At 42.3% G+C, this 14,384-nt stretch overlaps 1 long non-coding RNA gene across 6 annotated transcripts in view; it reads right to left on the minus strand.

Moving 5' to 3' along the window:
* Positions 1-14,384, minus strand: part of LOC128078477 (uncharacterized) — a 67,854-nt gene that overhangs the window by 14,481 nt on the left and 38,989 nt on the right. For 3 of the 6 annotated variants that reach the window (XR_008205665.1, XR_008205664.1, XR_008205666.1), the window contains exons 5-8: positions 12,519-12,612; positions 4,751-4,866; positions 3,507-3,626; positions 2,207-2,289 (exon numbers count right to left, since the gene is read on the minus strand). This is a non-coding gene — a long non-coding RNA (uncharacterized LOC128078477). Of the gene's footprint in view, positions 1-2,206; positions 2,290-3,506; positions 3,627-4,750; positions 4,867-12,518; positions 12,613-13,837; positions 13,868-14,384 lie in introns of all 6 variants that reach the window. The other 3 variants (XR_008205667.1, XR_008205669.1, XR_008205668.1) reach the window with 3 other exon arrangements.

A 14,384-nucleotide genomic window follows, 5' to 3' on the forward strand; every position in this document is an offset into this window, starting at 1 on the left:
AACCTAAACCCCCCTTACCTTGGTTTAAAATGATTCCACCTTGTCCTGTTACTATCTACCCTTGTGGATCTCTGGACTAAAAAATACATCACCAAATCTTTTTTTTCCCAGCAAAATCTCCAAAATTTGACCAGCATTGTTTTTTGTTTGCTGAGCAAATACTTACTGTCATACATAAGGAACAAATACACAAAATCTGTAGAGTACAAACATCCTCAGCTCTGCAAGACCTCAGTAACTGCTAACAATATTACAGAAGCTATAATGCACAGAGTGCTTCAGTGGAAAAAAGTACTTTTAAACAGCCTGTGATTTCTTATTACACACCACTGAAGTATCAGAAACTATTTTAAAAGAGTCTTTATAAATATAAACGTGTTTTAATGCAATTGCATAAGATCTCACTGAACCAGTGAGTGGAAAAGAATATTCTTGTATAAACCTACTTTTTCTCTGACCTATACAGTTTTTGGAAATTAATCTAGATGCTGTTACATCATGCAGAGAAGGGAAATACACAGTAGGACTTAAAATCTTCAATCAAACTCACTTGTGCTGTGGTATTTGTGAAAAATAAATGCTTGCCCACCTTCAAGACATTCCCGGAGAGTTTGCATGGTAGGTGTGCTCAAATTTTTCGAGCGTGAAGGAGCTCCTGAATAGCTGGCAAAGTGAGCTAATGTTGAACTAACATGAACTTCATGCAAATTTTTGAGATTACCAGAGCTGCTGGTTGAGGTGAACTTGTAGTGACAGGCTTGTCAGAGAGCTGCCTGTCTGGCAGGCTGCATGCTGCAGCTGGAGCTGCCTTGGCTTGATTCTGCTCTGAAGCTGGGACAAGCTTGTGCAGCCCAGCTATAAACACTGAGCTACGGAGGAGACAGAGCAACCCAATAGCACCAGAGCAACTGAATGTCAGGGCAATCGCAGAGCCAAGTCAAATCTTCAGAGAAGCTCGAAAGGGAAAGTTTATTGAGACCAAGATTGGGTCAAAGCCCATTTCAGGTGTGCTTAGGAAGCTGTGGACTTGGGAGAGATGACTTTCTGGGGTGCCTATAGCTGGAAAGGCATCTCTGCCTTGAGACAAGAAGAGCCATGGAGCTGCACATGCGGAGCTCATCTCCATCCACCACAGCAGTGAGACAAGACCTTCAGGGAGAAATGGCACCTTAAATAAAACCCAATATAAAAGTGAAACAAAAGTCCAAATGGGTAAGGGGGATAACACAGGGGGGAATGGCTTTAAACTAAAGGAAGGGAAATTTAAGTTAGATGTCAAGAGGAAATTCTGTGCTCACAGGGCAGTGAGGCAGCGGCACAGCTGCTCAGAGCTGTGGGTGCCCATCCCTGGAGGCGTTCAAGGCCATGGATGGGGCCCTGGGAAGCTCGAGGTGGTGGGGGCAGCCAGCCCACAGCACGGGGTTGGAGCTGGGTGGGCTTTGAGGTCCTTTCCAATCCAAGCCTTTCTATGATTCTATTCTCTATGGACAACCTTCACCAGCTGCTGCTGTTTTTCCCTTCCCAGCTCACTGTCGGAAAGACTTCGCTGATATTTCGCCAAATGACATAGAACAAATGGCTGACGAAGCAAACAGTAAGACCAGGCCAGAAAGAAAAGAGAAAACATCTAAAAGGTGGACAAATGAGTCTTCAGAGAATATGAGCGGCAGAGAATGCACTGATTTTGTGTCTGGTACATTTTGCTTCATTTCTAGTAATTCACACCCTGTAAGATTTCTAGAAACAAATAGATCAAACATTTACAAAAAAAAAAAAAAAGAAAGAAAGAAAGAAAAAAAAAAAAAACCAGCCCAAAAAAACGCAAGCTGACCACTTCAGCCAATGAAAAACTGGATCCAAGATGAGCAGGGAGAAAAACACAAGATTTCTAACTGTTCTGACAATCAAAACTGATTATCACTGTGCCAACAACTTAGAATTCTTCCACTTCTAATTTTAGGTGAAAGAAGTAAATAAACAGGATCATTTCTTCTATCCCTGAACTCTGCCAGTAGGATTCCTCCCACCTCTGCTGCTTTGCACTGGATGGTCTGCAGACCCCAAACATCACCTTTGGGTGAAGATCTGTGTTTCCTTTTTGGAGCTGACCAGTGTTTAACACACTGCTGGAGCTAACCAAGCCTCCAGTGACAAAGCCAACCAATGCTGTGAAGGCAGCAAACCTTCCAGTATCACCACTACGTACCCCAGTGAGTCGCTGCTGTCACCAGTGCTGTGGGCTTTAATGCACCCTCTGGGTGTGACACTGGAGAGAACTTTGGAGAAGATCTGAAACAGAAAACATAGTGGGAACAAGGTTGAAAAAGACAACAGGAAGTGATGAAAAAGAGAATTGAAAAAAAAAAAGTGTAAAATTTGTATATAAACAAAAATATACAAAGATAAAAATATGTACATATAAATAAAAAAATAAAAAATTATAGATAAATAAAAATATAAGTAAGGAAGGTGCTGGAACAGGCTGCCCTGAGAGGCTGTGGAAGCTCCATCCCTGGAGGTGTTCAAGACCAGGCTGGATGCAACCCTGGGCAGTCTGGTTTATTACCAGATCTGAAGTTTGGTGGCCCTGCCTGTGGTGGGGGTTTGGAACCTGATGATTCTTGGGTCCCTTCCAACTCAAGCCATTCTATGATTCTATGATGAATTGTAATAACAAAATAATGCTCATTCATAGCCTCATTACGAACAAGCAATAACTGCTTATGGGCAGATTCTTCCCAGGACCACTCTCCACATCTGTATTTTCCATTAAGATGGAGGAAGTGTCTCTGGAGCACATGCTGCTGGTGTCTCTTTCTACCCAGTGACCATGAAAATCAAAACGGCATCTGTTACACAAATATTGGGAAATAACTCTCTAGATAAGCTGTGCATGTATTTGCAAGTAAAATATGCAGCCATACCAGTCTGTGCACATAAAGCACACAATTTGTACGTGCAAATAGGAGCTCCAGACAGGTTAATGCTTTACAGGAGACCAAACTCTCAACCAGAAATGCAAATCCAGAGGAACTGTTACTACAGCCACACCAGCAAGTGACAACAGGACAATTACCCCCAGTAACCATATCTTCATCTCTGGTTGAGCCTCTCGCACGATCCTCCCGCACTTCCTTTATCCATGATTATAGCTCAGATAAGAACTCTCCTACCCTCACCATCCAATGTCTGTACAATCTTACAGGCATGGTTCAGACCGATTACACTTGGCTACTAGACAGAAAATTGCATTTGACTTCTGGTTTTCCATTTCTCCTCCGGTTTAATTTTCTCTTAAGCTTAAAAACATTTCCATTAAATAAATCATTTCCTTTTTCTGGGAGGCTGAACCAAAAGCCACTAAAATCTCTGACAGTCTTTTCATTAGGGTACCAGGGCTTTACGTTAGACTTTCAATTAGATGTAGTGAATGCAGAAGTATAAAGAAGTGAAAGATAAAGGAGGGGGAGGTAGGAAGTGGAAAAGTTCCACCAACGTTTACAAACCTCTAGGGTTTCATTTGGCTTTACGTTAAGTTGAGGTCAAAGGTCTGGGACAGCTTTTATTCTCCTCATTCCCCATTTGCTCTGATCTTCTTTCCCAGAGGGGGAATCCTGACAGATGAGCTGTGAAGAGGGAAGAATCAATCTGATAAAGCTGGACTCAGAGCTGAGTAATGGAGCAACTACTTTGCATTGCCCTGAGCTGGGAGCATGCGATGAGGTTGCTAGTGGGAAACAGTTCACTTGGGGACAGTATTTTACAAAGCCTCACTCAGGGAGATAGTTGTTTTGTCCTCCAGAAGCAGAGGGATCCTGGGTGACTCCACTGCTGCCCCACCAGCCTTGGGTTCATTTCTTGCTGAGAAGGCAGCAAGAAATGGATTTTGGTGGTCAAGTCAAAGAGATATGAGTGATATGAGTCTGTAAGAAGAGATTGTATCTTTAGGTTAACTTACTGTTTTTAATTTTCAGCTGATGTGCTGTGAAAATCAGAGCAGATTCTGGTGTGTCTTCTAGCTAAATTCAGAGTAAGTACAAATGGACAACAATTGCTGAATTTAACCAAAACAAGCTAATCTGTTAGATAATTTGAGGAAAGAAAACGTAACAGGAACCTGGTAGGAGAGAAGGATGTTTGCAAAAGGTGCTGATAAAACCTGTCGCCTGGGGGGCACATGAGAGAAACAGGGACCTTTCAGACCACTTTTAAACTATCAATACAATCTAATAGTCCATCTCCTGAGAAACCTCTAATATTTTGGGAGCTGATTCTTTTCAAACACCTGCGTTACATCATGATGGAAGCAATGCTGGCTCCATGGGACAGACAGCCCTGAACACCTGTGCCTTCAGCTCTTGTTCTCTCCATGAGTTTGCTTGCACAAGTCTGGTGAAGCCCTGCTTGGAGCAGAGGGACCAGATGCTGCTTACACACACATGCAAGTAGCTCCACTGTAACCAACCAGTAACATGAGATAATTTAAAAACAAGCCTTCCTTTGTCCCATACAAATAATATTTTCATTATTCATGTTCAAGAGGCTAAGCAGCAAAAACGAGGCTTTCTTCTTAATAAAAAGCTTATGCTTTTAAAGCAAACAACACCAAACAGGCTGCTGGAATTTTGCTCACTGTGAAGGGCACAGCAGAACTGATAGGGAGTGTTGCATGGTGATGCACCTTCAAATCTCTTTGGAATAATTAAAAACACCATTTAACACAACGCTTTCAATTTGTTCCCATTCCTACCTAGGATGGCTTTTCTCTAGGAGTGAGTCTGTTGGCTCTGCATTTTCCCACCTCGATGTGCCAAATCCCAGGAGATTTCCCTCTGCTGAGGTGCTGGGCTGCTCCATGCACCCACTCTGTAAGCAAACAGGTCATTGCAGCGAACCATAAGACACTTGAAGCTTTAGTTGCACAAACCAAGTGATGTCTTTTTGCATTAGGGATAATCAGGTAAAGAGGCCTCACCCCTTTGGCTGAGAATCACAGTTCTTAGGCATACTATAGACACAGCTGTTTAGGATATGCAGGAAAGACCCTGATATGTCCTTAACACAGTTCCTGAGTCTTTTTACCTTTAGAAATGTGCATGCTACCACTGCTATTGATTCCACTTGAGCTCTGATTTGTGAAAAAAAAAATATATATATCTTTTCCATTAAATAAGCACCTACCTGTACATATTCTCACAATTCTCCAGAAGCTTGGGGGAATTTCATGTAAATGGCTGCTGCTGAAACACAAGCACTATGTGCTGGTGCAGGAATTCAGAGTCAGCTTTCCGGGATTAGATGTCCCTGGCTAACCTCAGCTGTTAGGAATTACTTTGGAGCTTGGCCTTAGCAGGTGAGGGGGAACCACCAGGAGGAGAACAAAAGGGTTTCTCTGCCTTCTGCCCCTGCCTCCTCCCTTCCAGGCCTTGGGCAAATGTGGTTTTAATTCAGAAATACAAATGTCACCTCCAAAATCACTCTAGGGAGGAAGGAGAGCTAAAGAAAGTTCATTTGGATTGTAATTTATCAAGCTTTTTTTCTTAACATCTGCAGCGATGAGAAATGGGAAGCCGGAGCTGGGCTGCTGCACAATGGCAAAGCAAAGAACTTCTCTGCTATCCCAAACAGCCTCTAATTCTTGGTTTTCTTCAAGGACAGCCCTTTCCTAATGTAAATAAACTTGTCATCCTGTGCAACGTAGGGAAAACAGCTCTACCTTAAGTGCTGCTTTTGGAGCACTTTGAGCTACAGGTGGCACCGAAAGCCAATTGGCAGAGTAAAGCAGTAAAGAGCCAGGTTTTTTCCGATGTTATCCCCCACCTTGTGCTTTCAGAGCTCTCCAGGCTGGGAGCTATTTTTGTTTCCTGCAGGTTTGGACAGCCACAAAGCTGGGGCTGTGTACGTGCTGCAGCTCTGACAGCAGACGTGAATAATAGAAATGGGCTCTGAGCATAAGAAGCCACTCGGCGCGCTCGCTGTACTTTCCTAATGGATATGACATTGACATAATACACCCCGGGGTGTTTTGGATCAGATGGTGTTTTCCTGTTCCACGTGCTGCTTTTATGAACAGCCATCAGGTTGTGGAACACATGTCGCAGCGTGGGTGGCGGGCGGCCCTCCATCCCGTGTGCAGGGTGTGGAGATGTGGCATCACTCCACCTGAAGTCCTTCTGGCATTAGGGCAGAGGGGTTCTGATTCCATGGCAGGGCTCGTGGTAGATGCTGCTGAGATGCTGCTTCAGGCTGATGGGTACATGGGGCCATGCTAAATGACCACATCTAGGAACACAGAAGTGCAACCAAACACACCCCAGCAGGGCTGACCTGTGAGTTGACTTTGCTCCTCATCGCTATAAAATTATTTCCCAAGCACACAGGTTGGGTGGGAGCATCACAGTTCAGCAATAATCAGCCCAAACCCCTCATCTCCAGGCTGTGAGGCAGCATCCCCCTAGTCAGACATGGAGCTGCAGTGGTGAATCACCAGCAGGGAAAAACCCCTCCCCTTCCACATCCCTGCTGTTCGGAAGGAAACATCCATTTCTGCACAGGCAGGAAGGACTAATCCCTTTGTGATTTCCTCCTCTAAACCCTTCTCCCTGACACCCCATTCCAGCTTTCATCCTCCTATCTGGGCTATTTAGTCTAGAGCAAGGGAGGCAGAGAGGAGATGTGATAACAGTCCTCAGTTATGTAAAAGGCTTCTCCAAAGAGATAGGCAATAAATTGCTATCCATAGTGAAAGCACAGAAAGTAATGGGCTTAAATGCAGCAAGAGAGACTTAAAAAAAAACAATCTAGGAAAATCTTCCTTGTTGCAAGGACCATTGGAAATCACTTGGGAGGTTCGGGGGCTCACCGCTGCTGGCAGGGTTAGGGAAACACATCAAACAAACAAATGTCTTTTTGCATAGGGCCAGATGAAATTACCTCCTTGGGTATCTTCAAGCCCCGTTTGCTTCCATGCTGCGGTAATAACAGTCCCAGCCTTGTCCTTCACTGACCATGACAGAGCCAAGGAAACCCACGATGGAGGGAGGAGCGAATGCCCTACCATGGCAGGCATTGGGCTTCCTTTCCCTCATCGTCTCCTGATCCTCTCTGTGTTTTTCAGCATAGGATGGCACTGATGCACCTGGTTCAAGGAACTCCGAAGCCAGAAGATCTGGTGAAGACTCCAGACATCATGCAGCAAACACAGCTGCTGGGTTCTGCAGGACTCAGAAGATTCCTCTGCTCACTCCTAGATCATCTTGTTGTCTCTTTGATAGTCAGCAAAAGAAACTCAAGCATACTCAGAGGTGTGCAGTCACAAATGTGCACCTCTGAAGAAGTCACACTTCACCAGCCTCCCCTGAGGGGACATGGGGACATCACTGCAAGTGATACTGTTGAGCAGAGTTGCTTTGCTGAGTGTAAGATGACCAAACAACTTGGACTGAGATTGTATTTGCTGCTGGTGAAGCTTGGTCTTACACAGCTCTTCGAAGAAGCAGCATCTTCCGGGATGCTCCACTCCAAAAGGCACTTCTTGCCAAATCCTGCTAAAAACGGGGCTGATCATATGTTTACTTGAGGATATCCTTAAGTACTTTGCTGGATGAGGGCCTTATCCAGCTACATTTCAGATTCTTAGAGATCAGCAGGGATTGATTAAACTCTCTGCATTACCAGGGGGTGGACATCTGTGTGTGTCAAAATAAAGATATTCTCCTGAAGATATTTCTTTCCTGTGTTTCAGCTCCCTTCAGTTTCCAGTCAGAAAAGATGGTCAGAATCAGAAAATAGTCATTGTCTTCTGATCAGCAAAAAGATGCAAGTGAGCCTTAACAGGTGTAATTTATGTCATTACTGCTGATGAAGTTAGTAAGCTTTAGCAAGGAGACATGGATCAATAGTTATTTGAGAAGATGCAGCTGCAGATATCTAAATGAGCATGGAGCAGAGAGCGAGGTGTAAATGGTAATAGCAGAATATTTAAACCAGATGAGAGCTATAAGGTAGTGACCTTGAAAGAACCAGACAAGTAAAAAAAAAGTAAAGAAGGGCAACAATGATTTATATACTTGCTCTGCACAAATATTACAATGCTTATTGAATGGTATAGTAAATTATGAACAAAGTAGAGCTTTATTAGATTAATGACAAGGGAATTTATATAATAAGGTTTGTTCTTTTGAAAGTAGGTGAGAGAAATGAGTTTTTTATTAACTCCTGTGTTTCCAGGCTTGAACATTTCTCTTTCTGCCATGGAGTAATCTGACTTACACTTGGTCATTGCACATCCATTTCTAGATCCTTGTAACACTGATAGAGCTCAATGCACAAAGAGAAGTGCAACACCAGGAGGGGACCCATGGAGATACTAAGTGCTACAATCCAACAGCTCACCAGAGGCTTGTTTCTGCCACTGTGGAATCAGGAGAGTGTAGGGATTGCCCAAAGTCTCCCATTAACTCCCAAACCATTCTAATGATTACTGTAGTGATGTCCAGACCCATCTTGGTCTTGGATCATACTTATATCTAAAAAAGACAACAGAAGACAGCCTCCTCCCATAAACATTTACATCTAGCAAGGCAGGGCAAGTGTTGGTGGGAGATGTCACAGCATGATTGCACAAAACGATGGCTCAGCATCCCCAGATCTCACCTCTCCCTGTGATGCCAAGTCTTGAGAGAAGCTAAAGACATTTCTGTCTACAATAACATTTTTTTCTAACTGGCTGAAGAGATTTGATTAAGGAAAAATAAGAAGGAGAAGAAATAAAATCCACACTAGACAGTTTTTAATATATGTAGTCCTAATTAATCCCAGCTTGCTTATATGAGTGGAAAGGAGAAATCAGCCATCACAGTACTTGTGATTTCATATAGGAGTATATTTATAATCATACCAAGTCCTAGCAGTGACTTTCACAGCTTCTTAGACCACCATCAATCTAGGAAAGAGACAACCCTACAGGGAGGGGCTGGGGGCACAGTGTGCACCAGTTAATCAGGACACGATCAGCTACATTACTGGGACACTTCTGTCTGCTGATCACTGGGGTCTGTGATTGCCTTTTACAGCAGAAGGAGCAACTGGCTTCGCTCTCCTCCAGCCCTGAGTCTGCACTGAGTAAAATCAGTGGCCAAATTCTGGCTGCTGTCACCAGGATCAGGCCTGAGGAGCTGGCACCAAGTGGTTTGCTGCTCAGTATTCACTCTTTGCCTCGCATGGGTGACCCAAAAACCTGACCCGCAGCCCAGCGAGCCCCTTTTGGGTTTCACTGCACTCCAGATCAAGTCACAAGAGGACAATTAGAATGTATGAGCTCAAGTCAAAATGGATTATTGTGCACGTATTCTTGTCATTTTCACATGCTTCTTTTTGCTCCAAGTAAGAGCCGTTGCCCAGGTGTAATGCAGTCAAAGTAAGGTTTAGCTAAGAGAGGTTAATATTCATACCCAAAGGAGCTGCTTACAAGGGAAAAATAGGATAGCTAAGAAATAAAAAATATTCAACAGCATCACCACCTGCAGAGAGTTATTTTCACAGGTAGGATAGTGCAGACACAGCTGTTATGGAAACATGGATCTTCAGCTCCATTACGTTATTCTGTTTTTCCTTCCTTCTGAAGTGTGTTGAAAAAGTGGAATATGCTAATAAACCATTCTAATTCATCTCCCCTGAAATTTTGTGTGAGCAGACTAAGTCATTCTGCTTGAAATCCTTAATTCCTATTTTCAGTAGTATTGTCCTTAACTCTCTGCAGATTTCTAACGAATTTAAGAAAACTGAGGGTCTCCTGGAATTATGTGCTGTACTTTCCCACTGGTGACAGCTTGCATTTAGCTGATGGCTGCTTTCTGTTTCAAAAATTGTTATGGAAACCTAGCAGTCCATGACGGGGATTTGGACAAGGAGTGCTCTCCATAGTCCTCTCATATCCAGTCCTCAACTATTCCAGGCTCTAGGATCTAAAAACTGGAGTATTTCAACCCTCTTTTTCCTCTGACCTAAGCAGAGGATAAATATGCACTTATCAGTCCCCAGCAGCCACAGTCACTCCTGAAAGCCGCATCCCACAACGCATAACTGTGTGTCTGCAGGGAAGGCGGTCTCACGGGACTGGGGTTGGACAACTTGAATCCATCTGGGAACGGAACAAGCTGGGACAGGGCCCACCACTTCCGCTCAGCAGCGACACCGCCTGCAAACGCGCCCTTTTGCCATGAGAAAAGGCAAACAGGAGGCATGAGAAAAAGGAGGACAACTCCATTCACCCCACACTCCCTCCATTCCTCCTGTGTCTCCATGAGAAATGGGAAGCTTTGGCCCTGCGAACGGAGAGTCCCTCACACCTGCAAGGTCCACGGGCAGCCTCATTTCCTCTCTCCTCCACATCCTCCCACACAAATTGCTCTATCTATCTGTTAAACAGAAATAATGCAATGGGCTTTTTCAGTGGAATATTCCAAGATCATCTGTCCCTGTATCTATAAGCTGGGGACTGGTTTTTCTAAGGGATCTGCATTTTCTGAAGATTACAGGAAACTCTTTTAAAAGGAAATTTGTTATTCTTTGGGAAATTTTTGCCCTAACAATCTCATCTTCCTTAAAAGCAAGCCTCATCCAGATGGATTCATTGGGAGTTCAATATTTCTGATTTAAGTAATCATTAAAAGCCCATCAAGCATGCTTCACAGTTGTTTATAATAAATGATTTTAGCCTGATGGTGCAGAAAGTGTCATGATTGCAAAACACTGAAAAGTAGAGCTAACCATGAAATGGTAAAAAACACAGAATGCAAAAATAATAATAATAATAATAGGAATCCATTGTGATGAAATGCAATTTCCAATACCACCTTAACACAAAATAGTAAAAATGTCAAACTTACACCTGCCTGCGAAATACTTGTTTTTGATGAAATTGCTTCCTACAGAAATCCCCACAGAACTTTTTAATTGTACTTAGTCAGTGAAAAAAAAATAAAATAAAATAAAATAAAAAAATCAAAGAAGAAGATTTTCATTTCCTTTTCTACATGAAAAAATGCCAATTTCATGAGGGAAAGGTCAGCTGTTCAACAGAATGCTGGGGCACTTTAAAGAACTTGAAGTCTGCACCTGGACTTCCTCACATCCTCAATATTCCCCTCCTTCAGCACAGCTGGGAATCTCTGTTTAAAACTACGTTTCTTGTACTTTGTGCCTTCATTATGCTGCTGGTTGCATCACTTTTTCTTAAAATTTATTCCTCCTGTAATATTTGCTGGATTGCATACAATAAATACTGCCAAATGTCATAATCCCAGCTACACAGTTATAGATGTATTAAATATATACTCTGACAAGTCTAATAAATAGCCATCCATTCACATTACTAATAAGCCCAATTTCAGTCCAATGAATATTGCAATAAATTTGTTCTAACTGAGACATCTGTATAAATATCAGTAATAAGATAGATCAGAAAGGCTAAACATGCCAAGTAGATTTTATTTTTGTAAAGAGACTACAAAAACTACTTCTTCCCCTTTGTGGAAAAAAGAAAACCATCAAAACCAGTGAGGAATATAGGACAAGGAAAGGGGGAGGTTACTGAGCAAACTGCAGTTTATTTAGATGAGAAAAATGAAGTATGCAAAGCAAGACGTGTTTAACTAAGTGTCTACAGATGTTGCTCAATTTTTGTATGCACTGAAAGAGAAATCACTTTGTTTACTTGTCTGGTTCTTGTTCCTAATGCCATTACCAGTAGCTGAAAACATCTACTGAACACAGGTATTTTATTTTTTTCACCTGTGGTGGTGATGGGGTGGGTATTGCAACCAAGGATCGTCTGCCAAAACTGCTGGAAAATATTCCAAGCATTTGGCTGACTGTTCAGCAGCCTTATCAATACCTGCTGCATCAGCTTTTCTTCACCTGCCATCTACTATTACTATACATCACTATATACTTTGACAGACACCACAAGCACCTCACAGCCCCAGCAGGAAAGGCAGGGCTGTCTGTACTTCTCACACCCAAAATGCTGTTTACTCGCTGTAGGTTGCAATGCCAATACATGCCACAGTTCTGTGTTTATTCCAGTCTGCTTAGTTTAATACCACTGTCCCTGTTTGGACACCCCTGAGCTCTGGGATCAGGAGATAACATTACTGATTACTGATTTCCCCTCAATGTCAGACCTATAGAAGAAATACAAGAGCTCTACTGCTGCACAAGGCGTGTTCATAACCTTTTTCCACAGGGCCAAACTAATGGGTCACATAGTCAACTCTGGCTTCTAACTGCTCAGATCTTTTAAGGACTGTAGAGTCAAATTAAACAAGGAAAAATAAGGAATATTTCCCACATTCCTCTTCCCTCATCAATAGTGTGCACTGAAGGTACTAAAGGTCGTCTATAGGAACTGAAGCTACAGGCAGAGCACCGGTGATGTGAAAACAGCAACTTTCCAGAAGCCTATAGAACGTGGCAGTAGAATAAACCATATGTGCTTATGCAGAGAGCTTGGTTACCTTGTCTTCTGTTCCTTGGGGCAGTACTGTTTGGTGAGTTTGAAGTCTTCATCAGTTGTGTCGTTTGACAAAATCTTTCTGGAAGTTGACAAATCTATAGGAGAAGAGGCCAAAGATGTTTGCAATATTTGCCCCTTTCTTCCCTCTGCAGTCACCCACGCAACATTCCTCCATGAAGGACTGCAATTTTTGCTTTCATTTGAGAGCATCTGCATTTTTCTGAGAGTCTGGGTGTGGTGTGGTGCACTCAGAACTGAAGCATTGTAGGTTTCTCAACAAAGCATGGAACTGGCAGATTTTAAGCAGAGGGTCAACTGGGAAGGAAGAGCCTTTTTCTACTGATTGCTTCAGAGTAGCATCTTGTTAAATGTGGAGTATAGACACAGGAAAGCATGAGCTTCAATTAATAGGTCAGAGACTGTGTGCATCTAATTATAAACCCATCTGGCCATAGCCTAAGCATATTAATCTTAGTCCCAAAATACAAATCTGCCTGCAGAGATGCAAAGCAACAACAGTCCATGCAGTGACTTGCCACCCTCAGACTGTCCACGTTGTTCTCTCTGTTATCAGAGTTTATTTTTTGGACATTTGGACTCCAGAGGCTGCCTGCTGCAGAGCAGGAAAGCAGCACGGAGGATATGCTGATCTGTGACAAATCACTGCAAGGACAAGGGGAACCTTTCCAGAGATTTCACTGTCCGTCTGTCTCCACATGACGTGCTGCAAAGGTTAATTTGTTTTGAAATTCTCATTTTTTATTTGTGTTACTGATCAACTTAGCAATTATAAATGTTAATATATTCTTCAGTGGCCTTAACTTCAGATATTGAGACTGCTGCACTAAGTAAGGATTCCACAGCTTGCCTTGATTTATTAAGACTGGAGTTATTCTGAAAACTCACTGAGTTACAGCACTGAAAGAAGCATATTTTCAAGTTATATCCTTAATAATCTTTAAAGCAAGACAGACCCATTTATAACACTGTGGTTTAAATCAATGTAGTTAATTGTCATTTAAATCAGAACTAAGAAAACCCAATTCAGGTAACTTGGTCTGTATTGCATTTGTGCCTTCTAACAGGTACTCCTAAGAAAGAGTTACTCTGAAAGACTAAAAACGAATAGAAATGTTTAATTACAAAACAAAACAAAACAAAGATAGCTCTTTTGTAGTGATTAATTGCTTTTGTTCACTGAGTGAACACACACTGTAACTGTGTGTGCATCACCACATAACATCAGCATTCACTTTGTCCTGATTTTTACATCTGACAGGTGAAAAAAAAAGTATGTGACAGTTTTAGTCATTCAATTACCTTTTTAAAGTGTTCTGCGTCATGCTGCTCCTAAACAAAAACATGCAGAAGAGTCTAATCATTTAATTGTGTCCTGAATATTTTAGAAAATATTACCAAAACATTCAATGCACGTCAAGGTAGCTCTGATGTACCTAACATTAGAGATATGATTGGTAATTAATGACCTGAGCTATTTTTTTCCTTGCTTCCATGTTTTCTGAGGTCAGAATTTGTTGATCTCAGACTCCCACACACCTCTTAGTCATAGGATAGGAGAGGGTAAACTGATTTTCCTCTTGTTTCAACTCCCAGCTGTTTTCACAGCTTGGAAGATTCCAACTGATGGAAAGTGGATAAAAGAAAAAGATGCTCCTTTTGCACCTGCAAAAGAGGCTACAGCTGTCAAGAGCTGCTTATTACTCATGGAGCTCCTACTCCAGGTGTCTAGCTAGTCATTTCTCCAGTTTAGTCATTTGACATTCTTTACAAATTCAGCAGTGAACGTATACTCTCAACTGTTGTTTTTGTGCAAGATACATTAAGGTATCTTGCACAACGTAAAGAA

Source organism: Tympanuchus pallidicinctus, unplaced genomic scaffold (genome assembly GCF_026119805.1).
Source record: "Tympanuchus pallidicinctus isolate F22 unplaced genomic scaffold, pur_lepc_1.0 scaffold17, whole genome shotgun sequence".
NCBI lineage: Eukaryota > Metazoa > Chordata > Aves > Galliformes > Phasianidae > Tympanuchus > Tympanuchus pallidicinctus.